General features: G+C 31.1%; 1 protein-coding gene across 1 annotated transcript in view; it reads left to right on the top strand.

Annotated features, from left to right (window-relative positions):
- Positions 1-1,587: 1,587 nt before the first annotated feature.
- LOC117181375 (protein spaetzle 3) overlaps positions 1,588-6,365 on the top strand; it is a 78,466-nt gene continuing 73,688 nt past the window's right edge. The window contains exon 1 of the mRNA XM_033373968.1: positions 1,588-1,945. The gene's annotated coding sequence lies outside the window, so the exon portion shown is untranslated. The remainder of the gene's footprint in view (positions 1,946-6,365) is intronic.

Raw genomic sequence — 6,365 nt, 5'->3', positions numbered from 1 at the left:
TGGCAAATATGAAAGATACATATCGTCTTATACTCTTTAAAAATGAACAAATTTTAATGAGAAATAATTTTGTGACTTAAGCATGGACTTCCTGCGTGATTTTAAATGAATGTGGTCAACAGAATATATGTATGACTTGGAAAAATCCCGCAAACATGATTTACTGCAGTTAGGAATTTCCGAATCCTAATATAATCTACGATCCATAACCATAAATATATTTGTGCAAAGTCGGACGATTTCCGCGTGTTTCCGTCGTGTGTCTGCGGGATGCCAATATTCGAAAATCGTATATAACTTCCACGTCAGTCGTATGTTTTCACGACACACTTTTCAGTCAGCCCTGCAGCAGGGTATACCCTAAGCAAAATTTAGAACTGCCCGACCTGATACACGGTAATAAGCGTGGAATAGAGAAAAATTAATATTTTCAGATTTCAGCGTTAAAGTGAAGATTATTTTATTCTTTTGAATATGCGATTTTTTCATCTGTCTAAAATGTCATTATGATTATAGCATGCCTAGTAGCGGTGTAACTACTTAGCTCGGGGCACTCACGCTCGTTCCCATACTCGTTTCAGGATGCTTTTCAAGGGAAAAAAATAAAGCTTTTTTTAGCCTAATGAAAAAAAATCAGAATTTGGGGAAAAACTAAAAAATGTTTTCAAAAATGAAAAATCAAGGTTAAATAATTCTTTTCTTGTACAATGATAATTTTTATCGTAAATAATTCTTTTCTTGTATAATGATTATTTTTATTGTAAACCTCGTTAAAAGACCTTTTCAAAACTCTCATAAAAAGTGAAATTGGATAACTGTATCAGCAGTTACGCACAATTGAAAGTTAGCGATCGGGGTGAATTATCGAAAATTGGAGCCGTGTATTTTCCCAACCCGTTGTACTAGATGCGCCCCCTTTACATAATTTAAAAAGCTCCACTAGCATTACAATCTGGCATAGAGTGCATAAGATTGGCGACGAAAAAAATTTTAGGCGTGGGAACTTGGCAAATTTTGCCACATGAATATTTGTTTGCCGTGCAAAATAATTACTTGGAAATTTTCCTCAATTCAAGATACCTTCTCTTCTCCTTTTTTCGACACAATGTTATTGTGCCAATCAGTTTTCGTTTGCTGCCAATCTAATGAGAGTAAGATTACAAGATATATGCATTATGATATATGAAAAGGTGATGAAGCATGTTGCGCTCAAAGAGGGAGAGGTTAATGTATGTGTTCCGAGTGTTGTTGGAGGAAGAGGGAAAGGAAGAAAGAGGAAGATTGAAAGGTAAGAAGAGTGAAGGAGAAAACAGTACCAAATAATGCAAAGGTGGAGAGAGTAGGAGTCAAAAGTCGTGAAAGAGGAAGAAAGAGGTCGAGTTATAAAGAAGGACATATGAGGGAGTGAGAGAAAGAGAGAAAAAATGAGTGAAAGAGAGGGAGAGGGAGGGAAATAATGAAAGGAAAAAGATAGAAATATGAAATAAGAGCGAGAGAGCCTTCACTTTTTACAATCGACAGGGACACCTCTTATCCCCTTCTCGATGGTACAGCTTCCTTCAGTTGACGTTCGCCAACGAAGCGTTCCATTGCGTTCGTAAGATTTGATTAATCCGCGTGAATCGCATGTGGACTGCTCACGAGGTGTCGGTCTCGAAGATCTCGCGTGCGTCCGATTTTTCGATTTGAAAATATCTTTTTTTTTGTTTTAAAATTTTTTTTTCGAGTATAGATTTTTTTTTAGCTACGTATCTTGGCCATGTTTGCCGGTTCCGAAAATAGTAGTTCGCGACGAAAAGTGAAAGTTTTGTAACAGCGATTTGTTTCGACGACACTTTGGTGCGCCGTGCTTCGATCAAATTCATATGAATATGTTCTCAGTCTAATTTGAAAGAAGAAAATAAGAGAAAATTGGGGAAAAAATTTTGAAGAAGGAATTCGAAAGGTAATGGACCAATTCATGATAGGTCTAAGAAATAATAAAAACTATTAACACATATACCATATGCAGGGTTTCAAGAACTTTCTTCATTATTTGAGTTTTTGCAAATACAATTTATGTGATCTCCAGACCTGACAACTACATTATGAGTCAACGTGACTAGTTTTATGAAAAAGAATGATCAAAAGTATGATTAGGATTTACTTTTTTGAAATAGATGTTCCTTTATATAGAAAAAACTAATCAATTTTTTAATTTGATAATCATTTATTCGTACGCAATGATGTTGCATTAATTAAACAGTGGTAATAATTTATATTAGCAAGGGTTTGATAGAATATCAAATCTTTAAAATTGAAATTATTTAATTTTGAAGATTTAGTTTATGGAATTGATTGCTCTTAGCGCTATAGACATTGAATGATATTCTTCAGTTTTAAATAGTTTAATTCTTAAATTTTTCATTTCAAATTTTTAGATTTTGATGACTTTACTTGAAAGGTTGATGAATGATTAAAATGCTGTTTTTAATTATATGGTTTCTGTCAACCATATGAATATGCCTTTTGATGTCATTAAGAATTTTTATTCTTTACTTTCGACTTTACGTTCTTTCTTCAAAGGTTCTTCTTCAAAGCTCAAAATTGTTAGTATTTTCCAAAGGTTGATTTATAAGCGTACTAACTATTTTCTCTAAAAAATAAACTGCCAGAAGCTTTTGAATTGAAATAAAAATACGATACATATTATTGTAATGTCTCTAAAACTGAAGTAGTTTGGTGTCCAATGGTGACGAATTCACTCAGAGAAATATTTGTTGTTAGGACAATAAAACGATTTGGTTGCTATAGAACCTACAGAATTTCGTTCGCTCAATAAAATTTGATTGATTCAACAAAATTTTTATGGAAATATCGTCAAACGGGACAATTTCGAACATGTGGGTTGAATCCGGACTTTCCTAAATTGATGGTTTAAATTACTGAAGGTGATTTCAAAAAGAATCTGGAAACAATTTAAGCCTTAACTGGTTATTGTTTCTGGTTAAAACCACCTTAAGTAATTTAAACTATCTATTTAAGAATGTCCTAGTTCAACCCAGAAATCCGAAATCACTCAGTTTGACGGTAACCAAAATATTTTGTTGCTTCTATAGTAGGGATGTTACTCATCGCAAATTGGTTTGTTTTTACAGAAAAATGAATTTTGATCGAAAACGGCAAATCATAACGCAATATTATGCAGAACATAAAAAGCGCGGTTCATCAAAATAAGTGTTACTGTGTCACACATTTTTTTCTAATTATGTATACTTGAAGAGATATGTGAAGAAAAAGAAGCATTCATCATAAACAATTTTTCAAAAATAGTAATTTCACATTTTTAAATGAATTGTTTTTTAAGAATGTTAAAATAACTCAAATGTATATTACAAACCTTTCAGTAAGTGAACTTAATTATTCATATTTCTTTATAAAAATTTTTTTCGCACACCTCCTTAGTATATATTAGTATAATAAAAATATTATCCAAAAATTCTAATTTTAATGAGCCGCATTTTTTATACCCTGTATAATTTTGCGTTATAATCTGCTGTTTTCGAGAAAAACTAACTTTTCCATAAAAACAGACAATGTTTCGCGATGATCGACCGATATTATTTGTCTGTGCAGAGTCCTACTGTACAATTAGGGGAATTGGAGAAGGGGGTTAGTCACGAAAATTCGGGACGACTAGCCAAACTTATGAAAAATATTGGACAAGTCATCCCTAATTTTGGAACGAGAAAGTACCCAAACGATTGAAGTCAATTATTTGATTTTAATTTTATTGGGTACTAAAGCTACCGGCTTAAATCAACAACTAACCCGAATTTTTTTTTGTTTTAAATTAATTATTCTTTTCCTCTAAATAATAAATTTTAACATTAGAGATTGTTTTCTTTTTCACTTAATTTTAAATCATGTTTGTTGCAGTTTTTTTCACTTAATTTTAAATCATGTTTGGTGCAGTTTTATTCGTTATTACGAATAAAAAATACATTTTTATGAGATTATCAGTTTTGCAAATTTAGTTAAAAAATTTGAAAAAAACCAAATTTGACTTGCAGCAGTTTATGAAAAATTGTTCGCCGGATCATATTTTCTAACACCCATCAAAGATTCATGAAAATTTTTATATGAATGCAATATATTTTTCGTTCTTTACATTTATTTTTATAAGTTTTATTTATAAAAAAACGGAAAATTGTTTCACATGCTAATTATTCTGTTAAAGAGATCAAAAATATCTTAACCAACTTGTAAAAAGTAAAATATCTGTTAAATTCTAGGATATATATTTAAAAAATGTCTTATTAATATATTCGCGAGGTTAAACTGGCGGTTATATTCCCAGTGACAATGGGAACATTATTTGAAATGACCATAAATCTTAGTAACTTTATTTGTTTCAAAATGATTAGAAAAATTATAAATAATTACCTTCTCTGTAAGTTTTTCCTTCCAAGTATGTTTTTTGGTACTTTTTCATAAGTGAACGACTTAGTTCCGCATTGTGGGGTGAAGTCGCTCAAACTTCAAGGGATGATAAATAGTTGTTTATGAATTCAATATATTCATGCACTGTTACAGATTTTAAACAACTAAATTAAAATCATTTACATAAAACTTTTAAAAGTAGTTCTAGTCTTTCAAGATCAATTGTTTTCAATTATATAAATCTGAAGGTAATATAATGCAGCCGTTGCAATTAAGTCTAATTACTCTTCTTACGGCTTCAACAACGCTTATTCATCATTATTACAGAATGATATTACTCGCAAACGTTAGATTGACATTGCATCACATAGTGAAGTTATCAGCGACAAATTTGTAAATATATTTTTCAAAAAAAATCTCCAAAAAAAAGCGTGCATAATTTATAATCAATCACTATTCAGCTAAAAAGGAATGGTAATTAGATCGAATTAAAAAGATTACTTTTTTAACATAGTAATATTAAATTATATTAGCATCAAATTGATAATAATTTTCTACCAGAAATATCAATTTATAAAGATTCTTATAATAAATTATTGTGAAATAAATCTTCATTCTAAAGGAAATTACGAACCCCTAATTTTATCCTTCAATCATGTTGTATTCATAATTCCTAGTTCGTGATGCGAAGGTGAGGATGAGGATTGACTTCATTGACACAATATTTTCGGACACGTTGATCGTTTTGCACTGTGCATTTTAACTGATATCTACACGAATGAAACACTTTCAACGAAAATTCGAAAACATGATATACACTCCAAAAGAAAGTTCATAGTTTATTTAAATACCACGTGGTATCCAGTATTCATTACATTCAAGATTATCTTATGCTGGTGGACTTCTTTCTTTTTTTAGTGAAACGCTGCAGAGTTAATTATTGAAAGCAGTTTATTATATAATAATGCACCTGAAATAATACATATCACTTTTCTTTTTTAATAATCAACTGTTTTATAGTAATTTACTCACAATTAAAAACTTCTGTTTGTATGATTGTCGGGGGTGAATGTGGTGTTTGTGCTCGGTTTAGGAATTGCTTGGATGATTTACTTCGTTTTAAAGAATTTGGTGTTAAATAATTAGTTTCATACTTTTTTTCTTTACAAAGAGCTTAATAATTCTGATTGTATGAATAATCTGTATTTTTAGAATCTCATGCAGATAAAAAAATTTATATTTTCTGAAATGCATGCAGCGTGGCAATATTCAAAATCATAGAGGTTTAAAAATCCACGTTTGCTTGTAAAATTTCATCATGCTAACAACTTAAAAAAAAAAGCTCAAAAACCAAAACTCAAGAAACGAAAAATTCCTAAATCTCCCAATCTCGGAAAACTATGTGCCGTAAAACGGTTCTAAGCAAGAAAATAAACGGGGAAAGTCGAAGACACTGCCCCACTAAAAATGCTTCGACTTGAGTTTCGTCTTGATTATGTCTTGAGTTCGTCTCCAAGACATCGATGTCTGGCTGCGCCTCAAACCTAAGTCGAGACATAGGGCTTCGTCTTAATTTTATCACCACGACAAGTAAAACGGCGTTTACTTGTCTTAAATCGAGCCTTGTCTTGGCTAAGGCAACGTTTACTTGACTCAAGACGAGCCTTGTCTTGGCTGAGATCATCGAACCTTTTTTGTCTCATAAATGCGATTAAGATTGATGACTGAAAAATTTGTAATGATTAAATTAGTTATTTTTAATTTAAAAATTCAGAATTGGTGGGTCCAAACATGTATAAGCCTTAAAAATTTTCTTCAAAAAAATAAAAATTGTAACTTTCTAGAAGGATCTCCTAAACCGTAAGAAATGCGTAAAAACAAACAACATTTTCGGCATGATCGTCAAACAAGTATAATACTAATAACAATCCGTAAATAAGTTG

The sequence above is a fragment of the Belonocnema kinseyi genome, chromosome 10, assembly GCF_010883055.1.
Source record: "Belonocnema kinseyi isolate 2016_QV_RU_SX_M_011 chromosome 10, B_treatae_v1, whole genome shotgun sequence".
Lineage (NCBI taxonomy): Eukaryota > Metazoa > Arthropoda > Insecta > Hymenoptera > Cynipidae > Belonocnema > Belonocnema kinseyi.
Note: the sequence above shows the minus strand (reverse complement) of the source record. Positions and strands in the feature narration are given on the sequence as shown.